Source organism: Anser brachyrhynchus (assembly GCF_964034855.1).
Source record: "Anser brachyrhynchus genome assembly, chromosome: 1".
Taxonomy (NCBI): Eukaryota; Metazoa; Chordata; class Aves; order Anseriformes; family Anatidae; genus Anser; species Anser brachyrhynchus.
In genome coordinates, this window is record NC_137694.1 from 93201997 (window position 1) to 93222927 (window position 20931).

Sequence of the window (20931 nt, forward strand, 5' to 3'; positions counted from 1 at the left end):
GGCTTTTGCATTTATTTTAAATTTGTGCTGTAAACTACAGACACTGTTTTAGGAGCAAAACTAGGAAATCAGTCTACTCCCTGCTCATCTGAGTAGGTTCATTCTATCTGCTAGGTTGGAAAGTCACATTTACCTGTGTGCTTTTGTGCTGTGATTTTTTTTTTCTTCTTCTTTTTTTTCTTTTCTTTTTCTTTCTGTCTCCAACCAGGATGCTCTAGGGTACAGACAGGATCCTATTTAACATCACAGTGAAGCAACAAGCTATTTCACATCATTTGTGCATCAGCATAATAACCAGAAAAAGACTACTGTGAGTTCTAAAGAACCTTAAAAGCCTGATTTTTTTAAAAGGTACCTTAACATCTGATGATACAGATCAGAGCCACTTAGCTACATGTTTTAATACCTCAATGAGTTTTGCCACACTATCCAACATGCAATAGGGAAAAAAAAAGATGCAGTGGAAAAGCCAAAGGCTAGATGCATGCTGCATTTGATATTTTTTTTTTTTTATTTGATAGGTTTCTGCCCTGCAAGGATATTGTCTGTATGTGCTCAGTGATGTATGCAGTTATCTGTTAAGGCTGCCTAGCTCTGTAAGGGCCAGTGTTATGGCTATCTTTGTGGCAGTACTTGCAGATAGTGGGTCTGGCCTTGAAGACACATCCTTCAAGGCTCAGTAGAGGCTGTATCACAGCTAGCTAGGTCAGTGTTTCAGGCCACCTGGGTGCCTAATGGGCTGGGTGCATGTCTCCTATGGATCTCTTCAGATTTATGCACAGGAATGGTTTTGAATACATGCAGCTACAAAGGTCCACAGCAAGCAACGAGGTGAAGTAGAAGAAAGGGATACAGGTGTGTCTGACATGGTCTCCTGGCTTGTAATTCATTAAAATAGAATGGCTCAGAGCAAAAAAATGTCTCTGCAAAATCTAGCCTTTATGAGTTTGCCCCACCAGAGGGCCTAACTAGCATGCTGTTTAGATCCATAGAGATATGCTGTCATTTACATCAGTAAGAAGCTGCTGATTTCTAAAATTTCTGATCCTCAAAGGCTGCCAACTACATCTACATATTGTCCTGGCACCCAGAAAAAGCTTTTCAAAAAGCAGCAGAATTTCTTCCTCTCAATATCCTCAATTTAAGGGGTCTTGTCACACTGACCAACCTCTATCACCCGTTAGTGCTACTTGCCAGCTGCTAATTGCCATCAAGGCATGGGAGGGGAGAGAAGAGGAGGTAAGGGCAGAGGCAAGGGCAAGGGCAGCCACCTGCAAGACCCCTCAGAGCACAGGGATGTATGTGGCTGGCTCCTCACCAACACTGCTCTGCTGGAACTGCTTCGCCATCATGTCCTGATTCACACTTGTGTGCGGTGAAGAGGATGATGATGAGTCTCAGCTAGGTATACAAGGTGATGGTTGATGGGGCAGGGGAGTTAATTCACCTCCACACATAGGAAACATCTTCATCCTTCCCCCTGTGGCGAATCAGCGCCCCACAAGCATGACAGTGGATGCCGATCCTCTGCCGGGTGGTTTAGGAAAGATTCTGTGCTTGGAGACAGAAAGCTCATCCCCACTTGGAGAGACGTGAAACCTTCTGAAGGGGTGGCGATGGGTGCTGCCTGGGATCTGTGGCTCAGTACCACAGGGCTTGCTTTTAACCAAGCCAAAGTTGCCTTCAAGAGCGTGGTGTAAAAACAAACATAAATTGGGTGACTGTTGGAACTGATGAGCCAGCTTGGCGCTTGGATCACAGATGTGGTCGTTCCCTGGGCTCTGGTCCCCTCTCCTCGCCCTGAATGGTGCTGTTGTCTGCGGACAGTCCCACTGCTGTGGTAGGGCGAAGGGGCACGTGATGAACTGGTCCTTCCTACGAGTGTCTTGTGCTGTCCCTGAGTGGGGATCTGAGGCCAGCCGAATTACACGGAGTCAGAATCTCAGTTTTAACATCCCTTATGGATGCCTACATTTGCAAGTACCAAGCTGATGTAACACATCAGAAGTTAGTTTCTCCAAACAGCTGAACTGTGTGGCCATGACTCACACCTCTGGTAAACACAGGATGTGCATGTAAAATATCTGCATACCTCTAGCTTTGAAAATTCATGCATCTGTCTTTAAAAGCATTTACAGGAGCTGACTGTCTCAAAGTGCATTTGTAATTGCCTTTTTTTTGGTACAGATTCTTTTCAACCTCTGTACCCTGAAAACAGAGCAGCACAAGTGGTTTCTGGGACTGTTATTTTTCCTTGATGGTCCCCAGGGTATGTGTAAGAACCTGTGTGTTATTTTTCCACAAGCTAGTGGCAGACATTAGAAAATTGAATTTAATGTTCAAATGTGCCAGGCATAAATATACTTTGCATATCTCAGAGCAAACCTAAATGAAAGGAAGTTCTAAGAAGGCAGATAGCCATTTTTCAATTATATGTGACAAATGTGCCATTTCTGATAGCCTTGTCAGTAAAAAGTAAGAGCTGGAAATGCCAAGCTCTTTAGCGAAGCAGGATCACCATTCCCGATACTGCATGGGATCACTAGTAGCTTCCACATCTTCCAAAACAATCAGCCTTTATCATTCCTCTGGATGCATTCCTCCAAACTTCATCCTACTAATTGCTTGACACATGTAAATAATAAAGAGGACTGTAAGCATGGAGACTGTGAAGAGAATGTCCAGTTGCCTTCATGTTGTGATATTGTTTGTGGAAAAGCTGTTTACAGAATATACAAGCTACAAATCAAAGGAACATGATGTGCTCTTACTTTATCCAGGCAACTTAGAGTGGAAAAGACAAAATGATGTTTGTGAACTTTATTATTCAAGGTGTTGAGACAACTTGTGGGTGATGGTGAATCTTCTAGAGAGAATTTATAGTATCTGTGAAACATAGAGGTTTTCAGAGGTCTAAGAGTTGTGTTCCTCCTTCAAAAATTTACACACATCTGGACCTGAAATAAAAGCAGAGGTTGTCTGTTGCAGATGTGTTAGGATGCATAAAGAAAGACACTGTGCACACAGAATTTTCTTCCCATATTTAACTTTCCCTTCAGTGATTTAACATTGCAAATAAAGTCAGTTAAAGATCTTCCACAAGCTCAGTCAGTGTTCTCGTATAAAAGAACTGAGTGAGAACCAATGCTATAACAAAGTGGTGTCTCCTAAGAATTAAACAGCAAGAATACTCAGTGAATGCTTTAAAAGTAACTGATCATTAAAGATTCTTGTTTGCATTTACTTAATTTAACAGCTGGGAAGCTCCATAATCTACAGAAGATGTATACTAAATTCTTCAAAAAAGCATGTGTCAAACTTAGCATCCAGAACTGGAGGCATAAAAAGGGACTAAGCACATTTTAAACTGTGTCTTCAAGCCATGCCAGAGAGCTTGTATTTTATTTTCATTGGGAAGTGAAGGAGTTTCTTAAATCATGATTGTTCTTTACTTAGCAGTGCAATCAATATGATAAAGAAATGATAAGAACAATGATAAGAATGATGAATTTGTATTTCTGTCTCAGATTTCTCACCATCTCGGAGCAGTCATTGGGCTGAAGATTCATTACTGTGGGAGGTTCCAGGATCCTTCTGGGGGACCAGGGTCTGCTCCTGAGCTCTGGAGATCTCTCCGCCCAGCTGTGATTGGACTTGATCCTAGGCCAGTGGCATCTCTGCTGAAAAGGAAAGTCCAAGAGTATCTTTGCTAGTGTCTTCTTTCTCTCTCTTGCCAAATGCTTCCTGTTTCTTTGTGTGGAGGTGTGATGGTTTTACTCGGGTGGGCGGCCGAGCTCCACCACAACCGCTCTCTCACTCCCCCTCCTCAAAGAGGAACGGGGAGAAAATAAGATGAAAAGGGCTCAAGGGTTGAGATAAGGACGAGGAAATCGCGCAGTAATTATCGTGACGGGCAAAACAGACTCAGCATAGGGAGACAGTAAGATTTATTGCCTATTACTAACAAGCTAGAGAAGTGAGAAACAAAGGAAAGAAACCAAAAGCACCTTCCCCCCCATCCACCCTCTTCCACCTCCTCCCCCCGAGCGGCGCAGGGGAACGGGGGAATGGGGGTTATGGTCAGTCTATAGCGCTGCTTCTCCACCGCTCCTTCTCGGTCACTCTCGTCCCCTGTGCCGTGGGGTCCCTCCCACGGGATGCAGTCCTTGGTGAACTGATCCGGCGTGGGCTGCCCACAGGCAGCAGCTCTTCAAGAACTGCTCCAGATATGGGTCCGTACCACAGGGTCCATCCCTCAGGAGCAAACTGCGCCAACCTGGATCCCCCACGGGCAGCAGCTCCTGCCAGGTCACCTGCTCCTGCGTGGGCTCCTCTCCACGATCTGCAGGTCCTGCCCGGAATCTGCTCTCACAGGGGTCTTCCACAGGCCGCAGCCTCCCTCGGTGCAGGTCCACCTGCTCCACCGTGGTCTCCTCCACAGGCTGCAGCGTGGAGCCCTGCTCCACCGTGGTACTCCATGGGCTGCAGGGGGACAGCCTGCTTCACCATGGTCCTCACCACTGGCTGCAGGGGACTTCTGCTCTGGCACCTGGAGCACCTCTCCCCCTCCTTCTTCACTGACCTTGGTGCCTGCAAGGCTGTTCCTCACTCCTCGCACTCTCCCAGCTGCTGTGTTGCACCGCGTTTTTTTTTTTTTTCTTCCCTGTCTTAAATATGCTCTCACAGAGGCTCAAAACAACATCACTTATTGGCTCAGCTCTGGTCAGCAGTGGGGCCCTTACCAAACATGGGGCAGCTTCTAGATCCTTCTCACAGAAGCCACCCCTATGGCCCCCTGCTACCAAAACCTTGTCACGTAAACCCACTACAGAAGGTATAGAATGCTACCTCAACACCTTTGTTTCTTGCTGGCTCTCTAATCTGTAGATGAAAAAGAGAAGAAGACTTTGCTGCAACTGAATACAATTATAAAGATGAATGGTCTTGCATCTGGGAGAGACAGGGCACACCTCCATTAGCATCTACATTAACAAAATACAGCTATTTCCTAACTTACCAGCCACAAACTGTGCATTGTACTTACACTGACTTGCAAAGACTCCCAGCAGATTAGTTCTGCTGAAAGTCCCTACTCCAAACATGCTTAACATGCACCATAGCACACCATCTGACTAGGGTGTTAGGAAGAGTAGTTTCGTGCATACAGTGTCTGTAATGATGGCTTCATTTAATTAAAAAAAAAAAAAAGTTCTTAGAGATATCTTTTAGGTTTTGAACAATAAAAAGTCTTGCTTCTGATGAGAGCCTTCACATACGGATCTCAAGTATCTTACAAATACCAAATTTCACAACCTTCTGTAGAACCTTTCTTTGTAGAAAGGAAGCGGAGAAGTGGGAAAGTTGTGTGGCAAGCTGGTAAGAGAAGGAAGAGCCAGGAGCCCTGGCAGTTCATTTGTATGCAGGACAACATGCTCATCATACCCAAAATTAATACTCTAAGTAAGAGCACCTTTCCCAGTGTCATTTTGCCGCTGAAATACATCACTTTGTACTAGACTCATTGGAAGCTGTAGTAAAGCTCCTGTTGACTTCTGCACATCACAGACAGGTCTTTGGAAAGTTTGTGGGGGGAACCTACACCTCATGAAGATGTGTCCTGCTGGTGAGCATACCCAACACTCCCCTGTGAACCCACCACTCTTTCCAGCCCAACTAACCTTTCTGATTCTCCTTGCAACCACTGAGATGGCTCTCCAGCCCCCTAGCTCCCTGCCAGCTCACTGAGTTCAGGTAGGCCCTGGCATGCCATGTGGATTAGTGGATGTAACAACACAGCCCTGAAAAATCATTGGGTTAACCTATAGAGGAGTGATTTTCCCCAATGATAAAGTTGATCTTCATAGGCTGTGCAAAAAATAAAGTCACAACTAAAATAAGCATTGCTTCGTATCAGCTTTATTTAGGGTAAGCTGCAATTACTTCATATCCATTCCTGGTATCTGAACAACAGCTAGAATCACTGGCTCTCCTCAACTTACTCCCACAGAAAATGTCAGCAGGATCTAATTATCTGAATGAAATGAACTTTCACTGATGCTCTCTTTCTTATCTGCACAATAGTTGAGCTAGGTGTTATTATTATTGTAGCTATGAGTTCGCAAATTTCATTTTTTCCTGGAAAAGGTGCTCAGATACAAGTACCCCACGTACAACTAAGCTGAAGCAAATCAAACCTTTGGCACTGGGTGAAGGATTTCTTGCAGTGCCTCATCTGGTTTTAAGGACTTCTCCTTCCTCTGAGATGTGACAGGTCCTGGTTCTGCAGCTCTTCAGCCTGGAACCCAATGATCCTTCAAGCTGCAGATGGTCTGCATTTCTACAAGGAACTGCTTACTTCTTTTCTCTCTGAAAGAAATATGTTTGCGTGACTGTGCTGCAAAGACTTGTGGGACTCAGGATACTACAAAAGCAAGAAATACAGTACATTGCCCCACCCTTGGGCAGTCTCAACTCTGTCAAAAAGGCCCAGAAGATAGGCAATAACCTGTAAATATTAATGACTCGTGTTGTCTGCTAATGCCAGTGCTGAGCAATAAGACAGATCAGTGACTGGGGAAAAGTTATTGCCTAAGAGTTTAAAGAAGTTGCTGAGGCAAAGCCAACCAGAGAACCAAAAGGTATACAAGAAAGAAAATGTCAGAAGAGCAGTAAGGGGTCAGGAGGGTCCCTTCATGCCTAAAACAATTGCAGCTGGATTGATCGGACACTCATTTCTAACAGGAGCTCTGGCAGCAGCATGGCCTGCATTGCAGAGCTGTCCTTCTGCTGTTTCTGCCAATGCTTACAGTGTTTTTAGTACTCAGAGATCTTAAACTGGGGGTGGGCATGTGTCACTGCAATAGTTTGTTCCTTATGTCAGACCAGAGAGCCTCCTTCTCCAAGCTGCTGCTGCTAGCCCCCAGGAGTGGCAGTGCTAATGAGCTCGGGTGTGCCTCTGTTGATCCAGAGTAGGGAGTGGGATGCAAAAGACTCCTTTTCACCATTTATCTGATACTCTCAGGCTTTTGGTTGAATGAGAAGTGACTCCCCTTTTCTAGCCCTTAGGTGAGAAAGCGTCCATAACCTCCTTCCTTGAGGCAGGCAGCTCTGTCTCTCAGGATGGGTAGGTACAGCAGCCCTGCACCCCTTGTGTTTGCTCGGTGATATCACAGGACGGGAGACTTGGCCTCTTGTCACCTACCCCAGTTTTTCGTTAGTGTCACTCGCTGCTCTCTGTGGGCCTCTTCCTGGCACAGGCTGCAGAATGGGACATGAATCCTCCAAACAAACACCCTCCTGCGTATTTAACCTCCTTTGGTTCACACGTGTATAACTGCCGAATATGAGGATCTGTGATCCGTCCGTACCTCAGCCCTAGATCAAAGTGAGGAATATTGAGGTTGGCTTAGTCCAAGAGATGCCCTGGAAAGATATATAAGATGAATATCAGTTGGAAAAGAGCAAACAAATGTATATAAATATCCTGACAATTCAGGTGTCTGTTTCTTCTGAATCTCTATGTGCCAAGAAAACGCACCTCGCTCTAACTACAGAATTTGATAAAAGCACAAATCTTGCAGGGCTTACTTAGATGAGGGCATTGTAGATCAGTCCCTTGTTTTTTAATGTTAACATCCATAGCACATGCGCAGAAGATTCCTCTGTTGAATATCCCGGCTTTACAGCGCAGATTCGCTTTGAGCAGACCATCAGTAGTGCGGTAAGTGCCTGGAATCTGGAAATTAGGCAGCGGCTGTACTGAGCGTAGTTACATCATTTTATCTGAGTATTTTCTCTAGTACTTCATTCAGTCCCAGCATTACCAGTTGATCCTTTCTACCTAGTGTTCTTTTGGACAGAAAGGATGCTTCTGAAAATCCAACAATTCCTCTAGTACTCCAAATATCAAAGATCAAGGACTTTTATCAAGGGATTAAATACTGCAGATGGGAGAGAAAGTTAAATATTAAATTTTCCCCTACTCATGGATTGCCCATGACCTCCCTCAGTTGGTATTACTCTTCAGATAGTCTGCAGTTGTTTCCCTAGCACCAGCGCCACTGTTTTATATCCGATATTAAACTGTTTAACATAATATACAGTCCTTGAGCTTTGATGCTTCTTCTGAGAAGTACCAGTGGATGTGCTAGTGATTTTGATGAGGTGAGATATATTACAGTCAGTCCCAGGAAGAATTGTTTGTTAAAGCAATTTTGGTGCACAGGGGTATAAGCCATATAACTGAGATGTAATGACTCGCCATGTACACTATTCTACCTATCAGCTTAAAGTAACCTCTTAATTTTTCTTCCAGCTGTAAAAATGTTGAGCAGTGTTGCATTGCTCTTCCTCCCCTGACAACTGGGAGATTATAAAATTGTCATTTGTTCCAGCTAGCAATTACTCCCTGTCATTTTAAAATTCCGATTGGAAACAGAAAATGTGTCAAACGCTCGTCTCATTTTTTCCTAAGTGTAGAAGATCCCAAGCAAAACTCCAGCTCCTGCTGTGGACAGTACAGGGAGCAATACAGCGTTTTTAGCCAGCTGAAGTTGGTGTGTCTAGTTCTGCTGGCCCAGATCCAGAGAGAGCACCTAAGCATTTGCTGAGCTTTCAGCACACACTGGTAGCACATTGAAGCCTTCCTCCCTTTCTTTACTCCTTTTACTTCCCCCATTTTTTTGTCCATGCCAGCTCCCTGTCCCCTGGTGGGCTCGGTGTGCCGTGGGACAGTCTGGAAGCCTCCAAAGGCCCCCTGGACCTTGCAGGCTGGTGCTCCTGAGCAAGTTTCCAGCAAACGCCTCCCGGCCTCCACGGCTGGCTCTCAGTCCCAGCATCCTGAAGAACACCCAACACTGGGGTTGGTACCCATGTCCCCAGCGTGTGGCCACCACAGGGTGACCGCTCGGGACCGAGATGCCTGTCCATGCTGCTTTAGAAACATTGGAGAAGGAAATTGGGCAAGCATTGCAGCTCGCCTCGCTGCAGCCAGCAGCCTGAGGGGTTTGCCTGGATCTGCTGCATTCCTCCTGGAGTCCAGCAGATGGTAACATCATCATACGTATGGGCTCGGCTCTTATTTAGCGAGCCTGAAACGAGAGAGCTCGGGCTTACTCAAATGCCCTGCACTGTCCTACACAGGGTTAAAAGAAAATTTCAAAGAAATTCTTCTGGCTTCTGGTACTGCGTAACTGCTCTGAATCCGCTCAGGACTGAGTTGTAAGTTGCATGCAGCAGATTTCTTTTGAATGTGCCATTTATTAGTTTATCAGGGGTTAAGGTATTAATCTAGTGCGAGTTATAGCTTTAGTTTTCGACCAGAGAGTCTGGCATTACGTAAGAATTGTGACCATTTGAAGCCATATGTGATTCTTTTTGCCACAAATGGCAACCAGAGAACTGAGCAGAACGGGAAATGGGCTTTTGGGGAAATGCTTACTTATTCCCTTACACCCTCATCCCCCTTAATTTTCTTCAAAATTTCTGAAATTGTCTTTTCATGTCTAACATTTTTATGCACGTACCTATTTACTAAAAGAAAGAACAACAACAGGGTATTGTCAAGCATTTAGACTTTTCTAATGAGAATGAGTTCTTACTAGAATAAGACATTCTAGCAATCATTACAAAACAAGTAGGGAAACATGTTGCTTTTCTTTTCTTCTCCCCCTTCTGCTCTTCCTCATCTCACCATGTTACAGCAGAGCTGAGAGAGCTCCTTGGGGACAGTACACCAACGTGGTAAGTGGGGGACCCACAGCTGTGCAGAACAGACTGTAGGCTTTGCCCCCAGATTGTTTTCTAAATGAAGATTTGTAGCAACAAAACGGTGCCCAGCCTCTGAGTCCTTCATTTCAAAGACAAATTCTGGGGCAAGTATAAAGGCACTTGCAAAAGTGAGCATGGACAAACCATCAAAGCAGCATTTGAGGCAGTGTAAAGCAAAGCAGAAGGGTGACCGAGTTGTGCTGGGAAATCCAGGAAGCGCCTGGGCTAACAAGATGTAGACTCACAGGGCAGTGCCAGAGCTGGAGGCAGTGTCCCAGCAGACTCACAGGAGAGGGTCAAGGCTAATGGGGTGACCAGGAGTTGCCAAGATGTGGGAGGTACAGAGAGGCCACCTGAGTTGTAGACCAGGCTGACTGGAAGGCTCTTGAGCACCCATCTGGTTTTACCTGAAACAGTTAACCATTCAGAAATTGGGTATGTGACTTAAAAGCATTAGTAGCAGAACTGTAGGATGTATACGTGTTTTTAATATAAGGTTTATTCACTGGGCACTGAGCAAACTCTCAGTCAAAGCTGTTTTCTAGGGATTGCAAACCTGTGACTGAGACGTGCATGTGTGCATGCCTCACATGCAAAGAATGGTGCAAAGTGATCCACCATTTTAGTTCTGGTACTGCCTGTACTATATACCAAGGAGATCATTTTGGTAAAATTGTCATTTTGTGCCTATAAGAAATCAATTAACACGTTTGACTATCTGTCCTTGATAAAATTTTAAACTGTACATATTAAATCCTGGGATTTAATGCTATTAGTATAATGTAACCCTCTTTTTTATTTTACTTTCTGTAGCTTATCTATCAGTGTAATTTACTTAATAAAGCTTGTAAGTTCAGCAGTAATATTAACTCTGTCTTTAGCTAAATAAGAAGGCATCCATTAGAAATATGAAGAATTTGATCTGATTCATGTTTAGCCTGCTTTTGCTGTTTCTTTTTGTCTTGTGCAAAGAAGTACCCCGTAGTAGGGTGAGTTTCATTTTGTTTTCCAATGCCGTACATACTGCATCTTACACTCTGACGTTTAAGGGGAGAGCCATTTGGTTGGACAAGGTCATTTTAACTTTTGAACAGGAGTAGATGGTTGTTTAGTCCCTCAGGATTTCCTAAGCTATCACAAACAAGTCTGCAGTTGGCTGTGGATTGTGCTTTGCCCATGGATTCCCTTCCAAGTTCCTCAAGAAGTACTTCCTGAAGTTGCCACTGGCCTACAGACAGCAAAAGCTACTGGTTTTTGCACAATTTTCCAGCCAGAAAAGTTCAAAAAAGGTGAAGTAAATATCAGCGAATGCAACCATACAACACTTACATCTTGATAGCGATAATTTAAAGTGCTGGTAGCAAAGATGAAAGCAGACTCCATTCAGGTGTGTGAAAGGGCTTGAAGTGTTGATTGCTGGCATGAAGACTGCATTCCTATATAAATGTTTGATCTTTTGTAATGCTGTGAACAAATCTTTCTGATGAATGATGACTCAGAACAGAGCTTTTCACTTGGCATTTGATAATTCATTTCAATTGCAGCAGAAAATAATTGTTCTATTCAAGCATACAGGGATGTGCTTACTCTGTCCCTAATGAGTGCATTACAATAGGCAACTCATCCATGTCTGATGTTAGTACAGGCCACAAACTTTATGACTGGCTCATTATTTAGTCACCTCTGAGTCCTAAAGAATAAGTGTCCAATGAGTTTCGGTGGTTTAATAGCAGCGTTTTGCCTTTTTATAAATCACTCAGGTGTTCACTGGTTTGCTGGAAGAATCTGTGAATCTCTAGGAATTCTGTTGGTGATACGTATTCCCTCTATTTTGCTCACAAGGTTTAGAAATGGAGCAATAAAAATTTGATTGTGGAACAGACTGACTAAAGAAGAATAAATGAGTTTTCATTTTGTCTACATTCAGGATATATCCTAAACAAATGGTTCAAATGTAGGCAGAGTTTTCAAAGAAAAGTGGATGACTCAGAAAAAAAAATGTCATACCAGTGCTTGGCTTGCCTACAAAATTACACTGCTTTTAAGGAGTCCTGAGTCACCAAAGATGTCAAAGGACACATATCATTTGGGCTAGAAATTGTTCTGCTTTTTAGGTGACCCTTGGGCCACTTGGGGACAGTACAAGTTCATTATGGCCCAGAATGTTCTTTTGTCTTGCTTTGACTAGGAAAGATGAAAATGGATCCTTCACATTACGTGGTTTGCTGGGGACATAAGGGTGTAATGAAGGTTCAGACCATCCCTTAGTAAAACAGTGAGGATTCAGAAAATGGTCTGGTCTCTTTCTAAATCCTGCAAAATAGCAGGGAAAAATTTGGTAGGTGTATTGTACAGCATGGAGCTTTTCTGTACTTAATTCTCACCGGGGCAGTCTTTCTGTCTTCAGGGAAAGTGAATGAACATACCGAAATATCTCTATAGTAATGAAAGAAATCTCATTGTGCCACTGGAGATTGAAGCTGCATGGCCCTGTGGGTAATAAATTGCTACTATTCAGACTCATGAGAGCATCAAGGAAAGCTGATGCAGAGTACTCTAATGACCATTATAACTGACTGCAGTGAAAAAGACTGTTATTTAAGTACATTTCAGAATGTACTGTAAATTGGGCAAAGGTACAGCTGTGCTTATGCTCTGAGACAGCCTCTGGTTTCATTCTGTCTGGCAGACTTTGCTCTTTGAATTTGGGTTTTATCTCTGTAGCTGAATGCTCTCGGTATTTATGGCTCCTGTTTGTAAGGGAAGATGCAAAACCAGGGAGAAGTGGTTGTTTTAATACAGGCTCCAGCTGGATAGCACAGGCTTTGGGGAGGGGGTGAAGGCAAGGCCAGGGGATGGAGGGTCCAGCCACCATTCAGCATCATACTGTCACCCTTCCCCAAAACACCTACTTGTACCTTGCACCAAACATGACCTAAGAGGCCAGTGCTTCTGACTGAACCTCTGAGAAGAATCTTTGAGGCCAAATGACAATACCTCGAGGGCAATTACATTGCCAAGGACTACTGTGATTATTGCTTACATGACCGTCTGGACCAGACAGCCCAGACTCTCCTCCCCGCTGTGCATAACCGAGGTCTGTTTGACTGATGTATACTCCTACCCCATTTTATAGGCTACTTAGTGTACAGAACCATTTGAGTGCTCATGTATACTTATTTGATAGAAAATAAGAAAGGGCAAGACAAAGTTTCCTTGCTGTGCCATATGGGCAGTGAAATTTATGGCACATTGTCAGTCAGGCAACATGATATGTCCTTGCCTTGGGATTTCCAGCTTGAGGTAGGTCAACAGCACTCATCTTATGCTTTTTTTTGGCTGGGTCCTTCATGGTTGGTTTTGTCTTTAGGCTCTCTGGGTCCTTTGGGTCTAGTTGGGTCTTTTTATTGAGGGTGATAGGTGGTATTCTATGGATTCAATTTTTTTTTCTGAAGAGACTCTTTGAGACATTGCGGAGCTATGTAATATGCCTATTTAAATCAGTTTATCACCTGGCAGGTACATTGTGATCAAGTAACTGAAACAAACAACTTGTGGTAAGCAGGCTGCCAGCAACATTTGGGCAGCCAACACTGCAACAAATCATTCGTATTAGCCGTGTGTTCAGCACATGGGGTCAGATCTGTGCTACCCAGGAACCATCTAATCCCAGTTTGTTTGAAGAATAGTAAATAAAGGTGGGCGTCTTAGCTAATGAATTAGCCACAGAGAGAATTAAGCACATGAAATACTGTCAACTGCTTATATTAGTGACTTTCCTAGAGAATAAAGTGACTGAGTCAGGATTAAAGAATTTATCGTAACAATATCGCTGCTACCTGCCAAAACTCTCTGAGGGGACACTTCATTGGATTTGAGGCTGTATATTGCTGCAAAGATCAATGTCCTGGTTATTTCATGGGTGTTGCTGACATACTTTCATTGCTGAATAAATTTCCAATAATTGGTGGTAATCCGTCCCACCTTTGTCAGGCAAATTTTTTTTTTTTTTTGAGCAAAGCCCACAAAACTAACAGAAGGACAAGTGTTTTTCTGAGGAGGGGCTCATGGTCTACACAGAGCTTGAGGACATCGCCCAAATACTGGTTGTGTTTGGAACGTCACCAAGTAATTGTAAAGGAAAAGGAATGGGCTAAGCTTTCCCTCCCAATCACTACTCTGAGCTTCCAATACAATCTGATTATTGAGAAGCTGCACAGAAGTAGCTCATTAACTCTTAACCTCTTGCTTTTTCTGCTTCTTCATATCTGTGAATAATAAGATCACTTAAGTTACCAGTGAGATGACTAATTAAAGATGATTGGCATTTATTAATAGGTCAATTTCCTTATTAATGTTGAAGATGGTATAAACAACCCTACTAAGTTTTTTTTTTTTTTCACATTTCCAAACCTTCTTGGTTATTTGCGTTTCATGGTATTATCAACTCTGCATCACTCCTGAATTCAGAAGAAATTCAAAGAAGCAGCTGAAGTTATGCTGGACATACAGAGTGACAAAAAAAGGCCTGACCAAGCATTTCTCTTCCTTTATTAGGGTTCTGTTGCATTTGTTCGATTCTTTGTGTACTTATGAGAATTTCTGAAACTATTCCAAAGCACGAGAGCTTGAAGTAGCTGTAAGCAATTGTGTTTAGACATGATGTTAAAGATCAGAAGTTTTGGTGAGCGACAGCTGTAGAGGAAATAGGTGCTGAACACTGTCACCCTGCCCCGATGAGGCTCTTTCAGGCAGTTAGCTAGCTGGAGGTGTAGCACACCAGTATGAACAACTGCCCAATGTTTGTAATGAACAAAACATCTTTTGTCCCTACTGATTTCCAGTTTACAAAAGCAAAATAAAGGGCTGCTGCCATTACAATTTAATAAAATCTCTGTCATTCTGAGCCTTTTACTTTATGTATTTGGAGTGTTTAGTCCACGTGTTATCTAACTTGTCAAATGGCCGTGGATTCTTCTGGAGTCTTTTATTGTCCCACGCTGCTCCAAATGTTTAGTGTTCCCACTTTCTCCATTAGTTTCAGGCAGGCTAAAATCCATTTGTGCTGTGTTTTGACGTTTTGTTTTAAACCTGTCAGCTTGTGAACATGTCTAGTGACTATGCTGGTAGGGAAAAAGTATGATTAAGCAAAACAAAAGTCGTAAGTGAATGGAAGGATTAAATACTGTTAAAGGTAGTGCCAATATTCCCTGTCATTAAGATTTCAGAGCTGTGGGGAGTTCATATCAATGCATAGTGTTTTATAAATTGTATCAGTTTAACATATCCTTTGACATGATTCTAAAGGAAATGTATTAATTAACTTCCTACTTGTTTGATAATGAATTTCAAAGAAATTAAAAAAAATACCTAAAAATGTCGAATTACAAATAACTGTTTCTGAAATATCTGATATTGGTTAAATACACAACTTCTAGCTAAATTTAATTACATACTTTTAAAAATATCGTCGTTTAGCTCAGTTACTATAAATGCCTTGGCTCATTTAAACAGTTCTGAATATTGCAGTTATGAAAGCTCATATAATATTTATAATTTCACATATTTTTTCTTTTCAGTTAAATAAAACAATGTTGTGTGCCTCTAAAATGATAATAATGTAATAAACACTCTTGTTCATGGTTTCAACTCAGCCAGAGGCTTGCAGTGGCCTGTAACATTAAGGCAGACAGGAGGTCTCATTGGCTTCAGTGTGATCTCCATTGGGCGTACAGGCTGTTGTGCATCCCTTCCTGCAAAAATGGGCACCTTTGAAGAGCTTTTTTTCCATTATGACTCTCAGATGCATGAATGACCCAGAATATTAGTCGTGTTTGTTTTAAGAAAGGAGCTCAACCTTTGCATTATAGAAGCTTGAATAATTCTGCTGAAACCAATGAGACTCCAAGGGTTTTAGCTTCCTGCTGCTGAAGTAACTGGAAATTGGATCTGGGTCTGAAGGATTAGAAACTCAGCCATCACTAACATGGGGTGAAAGCTATAAAGCTCTTAGTGTGGAAATCTTGAAGGAGCATTTATACCATCTACCAAACAGTGCTTTGCACATTTCACTCTGATGCCCCATAGTGGAAGTGCACACCTCCTTCGTTTATGTAGATAACTGGGCCACCAACACGTAGGTTAAATGTCTAAACACACCTAATGTCAACAGCATTAATAAGCCTCCCCTTCTTTTGCAAACCTCCAACCTTTTCCCTATTTGCCCTAGGAAAAGGAAGGCATGCAACTAGGGCAATGACAACTTGATAGATAAGACACATGAACTGTCCAGGTCCCTAGGTAGGAGAAATAACTCAGTAATGCTCCCATTCACAGCTGGAGCCATCTGGACTGCCTGTGAAACCAGGTAGCCTCCCCAAACGTGCAGGAGTACATTGGCACAAGGCTGAATTCCAGGTCAGGGGCTGAGCATAGGGGCTGAAAACAACTACCACTGGCTTCAAAAGCTGGTGGGCTGAAAGGTGCAGAAGGTTAAGGTGACCGTCGCCCAGTGGTCCAGGCACTCAGTCCAGCCAGGGCCACTTGCAGTTGGTTCAAAGCAATTGAGTTATATACCAAGACTAATCATTTCTTTTTTTTTTTCCAAGCACAGACAGCAGGCATCAGCAAAAACTGCAAAAGTCTGAAAAATAACATACCAGTCAGCAGATGCTAGACATGAAAGTGAGACCCAGTTTGGGATGAGGTAGCATATTCCTGAAATTGTCACTGCTCATGATTTGACAGCGTTACAAAGGAAATCATTTGCCCGGTTTTGAAATATGCATTTGAACGTCTGTTCCATTAAACACACTTCAGTATGTTGCCACCTGTTCCAGTCATGCTTGATAAAGAACTGTATGCAGAGATAATACACCTGTCTGGCCTTGTAAATAATCTGCAGGGGAAAATCAAAATTAGGTAATGTAAGTCAAATTTGGATGGATAGTCCTGTTACAGTCAACGTTGAATCCTGTGCCCTTAATTACTTTGTTGTCTGAATGGGAAACCCTTCAAATAATGAGTTGGGGAGGGGGGAGGGAAATGAAGCTTCTTGACAGTTAATCACCAAAGAATATAATTTTGTTCCAAGATCCATCAGTTACCCACAGTTTAGAGCAAATCCTGACATATATCAATCAGAGGGACAGTAGAAAATGAAAGAATGAAAGTGGCATACATACTTTTTAAAGATATTAAAGGTATTAAAGATATATAAAGATATTTATCTTCTGACTAAAGATAAAGCAAGCAAGGCAGCATTAAGATCCCGCTGAAATCGGTAGGAGTCTTCAATTTACCTTGCAGGACTGTGGAGTAGGCCTTGATGTAGCTATTAAAAATTATGAAGGCAAAGACACCAATTAAGGCCAGGAAAGGGGTTAACTTTGAGTGTGTTCTAATGCCTTTGACCTATTTACTTAATTACTTTGAACATCAGCTTATTTTCTGGCTAAAAGCCGGGATTCTTCTAGCAGCTTCTAAAACCCTTTGACTGAGGGAATCTCCCTCTCATGTCCATGTGGAGCAAACATGGGCTTACAATGTGCTCTAAACTTTGGAGTGGAAATTTCTGCCTAACAAGGTTTCCTGCCTACATATTTAAGAAGTTGAAGCTGTAGGTGTCTCTGCTAGAACAACTGTGAAGTGCTGTAAATCAGCAAGATATGAGAGGATAATATGCACATCTCACACACTGATTTCTGATTTCTGCCTGTTGGGCTCTTATATGGTGTTGACTCTATGAGGAATATCTGCCAAATGAGTTTGCTCCAAACAGGCTCTTGGACTGTTATTCCACCACGCTATTCATTACCAATCATGTTAAAAGAGAGATGAATCATTGTAAGGGCTCATTGTGCTTCCAGATTTCCCATTTTATCAAGCTTTTATATGGCTCTCCTAGGTAAAAGCAATGCAAAACTCAGAAAAGCCTCTCCCCTCTTCCATTACTGTTCTTTTGAGAAGCAAGTACTTACAGCCATGCTGTCTGCAAGGCAGTTGGCTGTTGGTCCCTAATCTGCTTGCAATTACAAAGAGCCCCTGTCCATCACAAACCAGGTGCACGCTGAATAACAGGTAGATCAGATGGGATTTTTATCATGTTTATATGTCACATAACCCAGGCATATGAGAAATAGCAAGTGCAGGTGAATCAAGGCTGGGCAGAAAAAGTCCAGCTTTATAACTAGTTAATATTCCCCTTGTTCTCCCATGAGCAAACTGGTACTGGGCAGCGAGGCACTAAGATCATGCCTGTAGATGCCTCAGCTGGTAGCAGCCATGATCTGACCAGAAACTGGCTGCAAGCCACGTCACTGAAATCCAGCTACTGATGTAATTTTCTCTGAAGATCAAGGATCATCAGTTCTGGATTCAGGAAATTGTTGCTCATCAGTTGGAATGTTAAACATAGCATTGCAGACAAATACCAGGATAATTACTTAGGGAGGTTCCCATACCTTATAACTTAGGAGCTAATTTAGTCACTTAGGGAGTCTGTTAAGAAAGACTGATTCCCTCAAGGGATAATTCAAAACTCAAAAAGCAAATAACTAGAGGAGCTTAAAATAGATGATCTGAACATACCAACGGCCCTTCATGGTTTGTAATTTCCCTTGTACTTTAACTGTCATGGCATTTCTCTCGGCCTTTTCATATGAAGCTGCTGTGTGATCTCGCAGAAGGCTGCTAGATTTCTATTGCACCCCACAGTATTGGAGACTGCTTTTGCCTCGTTACCACTGGGTCATCCTTTGGTAGCACAGGAACTCTACAAATGCATGTAATATGATATTTATGAAATAAAATTGCACACTTGTTTGCCACCAGGAGATATGGTACTGGGCTCATATAAACTGTCCCTGCTAGAAAGTACTGGAATTGTTGCATATTCCTGAGGTGCCTGACACATTATTCGTATGTTTTCTTATTAAAGACTCTAGTTTGTGAGGCCACTATTCTCAATCTGTGTACCACTCGTCATTCAACAGCGCAACAGTACCTCATGTGTTTAAGCAAGGCCTGACATGTATGAAGAAGAAAAAACATTCAGCAACATTGATTTGCACTCCCTGATTGGTACTCACTTCCTGAAAGGCCCCAATCCTTCTCTGAGAGATGCCAATGACAGAATTGCCATTAACGGCACTGTTGTGAGACAGGAGGCTTTCTATCACAGAAGCAGTCTTCATAAATATATGCATAGAAAAGAGAGCTGGAAGGCACCGTAAGATGTCAACCACAGCAGGCCAGACAGCCCGATGGACTAAACTCTTCTTTAAGAAATCTACTGATGGTCTTCTTCCCCAAACACACTATTCCACAGCCTTACTGTCCTTAACTGAGCCACCCAATGTCTTGCCAGAATCTTTTTTCTTTCCTTTTTTTTTTCTGCACACAAAGCCTGCTGTTTTTTGTCTTATCCACCATAGATGCAGAAAACAAGGTGCTCCCTTTTTCTCTGCAGCAGCCTTTTATGTATTTGAAAACTATTACCATGTCTCTGCTTCATTTTCTCTTCCACAGATTGCACAGAACCAATTAGTTCAATCTTTCATTGCAGGTCATGTTTTCTAGTTCTCTGATCATTCTCACACTGAATAATAAGAACTGTGTGAAAGGAAAAAAGCATCAAAATTATTGTACTGGTTATTATTATTATTAAAATTAATGATTCAATCACAATGCATTTTATTTGGGCTATTGCTAATCTAACTTTACCTTTAATGTTTAATAATGTGTACACAGATATATCCTTACAGATTGTGCTTCTGTGCTATGTTGGCTCACAGCCTTTGTGAGTTGTATTTCAGGAAATAAAAAAGCCTTGCAAGCTAAACAGATATGCTCCCAGGGCTGAGAAATATAGACACCCCTTTTTTCTTACTATATCACTTGTTAACACTCCACTGATAAGAACAGATACTTGTCTGAAGCTGTCCTACCTGTACACAAGTCCACAACAGTGGTGTAACTAGCTTTAGCTACGCTATTCTTCCTCGTCCTGTTGGCAGCAGCCTCAGTCTCTGGGTTCCTTCCAGCTTCTGCCTCAAATCCCCAGTAACTGAGCTACCCATCCAGTCCCTGCTTATGCCCTCAGCCCCGTGGGTGACCGTGGACCCAGTGACCGAAAGGTAATAGATGGGAGGGTTGAGTTTAGATTTCACCGCCAGCCTTCACTTTCTGACGGAGCTGCCATCTGAACAGCCTTCCTCTGGGCATTGGCTGGAGGCTGGAGGTTTCATCTACAGCACATGATATGGAAGTCCAGGTTGGACAACACTTCTGAAGTGTTTCTGTACATGAAGCTGGCAGAAGTTTGCTTTGAGTAGAAGCTTAAGTGATAATCTCACATTGTTACCAACTGTAAAAACAAGGACAGTCCCAAGGGGCTGTTATCAGAAAGAAGCTTCAGTTATTGCGTCTTCTAGTTGAGCAGCACCTAAAACTACTGAAATTCTATATAATATCGAAAGAACTTTATTACATATGACCTATACTTAACAACTTAGTCCAATACATCCATGGATGTATCATTGTGAAGCCACTGTCTGCAATGAATGCAAGAAACTTCACTGTGTTTACTTAGGTGGTCCTAAGTAAAAGTAAACAGAATTTGTGATTCCTGTTACCACAAGTGCTACAGAGGGAAATGCTACCTGGCAATCAAAGAGTTAATCCAATTACAAAAATGAAAACTTTTCATGCAACCTTCTCCCTTAAGAGGTGCAGTCTCTTCTACTCAAAAACCATAAGAAAAAAAGACAGGGAGGATAAAAGCTGCTGGAAAGCTGTGCAATTTAGGGGAGAAAAGAGAGGAATAAAACCAGAGGGAGAAAAAAAAAAAGGAGGCACAAAAGAAATTCACTCCAAAAAGGAGAGTGAAGCATATCCACTAAAGAGGAGAGAAAGGCTGGCATCAAAAGAGGTTTTCAGCTGCAGAAGCATCCAGCAGCCAGGCACTGCAGGTGATATCACCACCAAAAACTCTCTGTAGAGAGAGATACTCTTGCAGGACATGCTACCGGTGTAGGGGTTAGGAGACAAAGTGGGACTTTACAAGACTGAACTTCAGAGGGATCCTTTGAGAACCAGGATTCAAGCTGTTTTCCAGTTGCTGAATGAAGCTCAGTGGCCTGTTTTGCCTTTTGGGCTTCTCTT

The 20931-nt window shown here is 42.6% G+C and overlaps 1 protein-coding gene across 1 annotated transcript in view; it reads right to left on the reverse strand.

Annotated features, from left to right (window-relative positions):
- LOC308188006 (uncharacterized protein) overlaps nt 1–20931 on the reverse strand; it is a 327367-nt gene that overhangs the window by 6682 nt on the left and 299754 nt on the right. Inside the window, exons 16-20 of the mRNA XM_080576526.1 lie at nt 10014–16666; nt 7202–7422; nt 3537–6366; nt 2772–2957; nt 134–214 (exon numbers count right to left, since the gene is read on the reverse strand). The gene's annotated coding sequence lies outside the window, so the exon portion shown is untranslated. The remainder of the gene's footprint in view (nt 1–133; nt 215–2771; nt 2958–3536; nt 6367–7201; nt 7423–10013; nt 16667–20931) is intronic.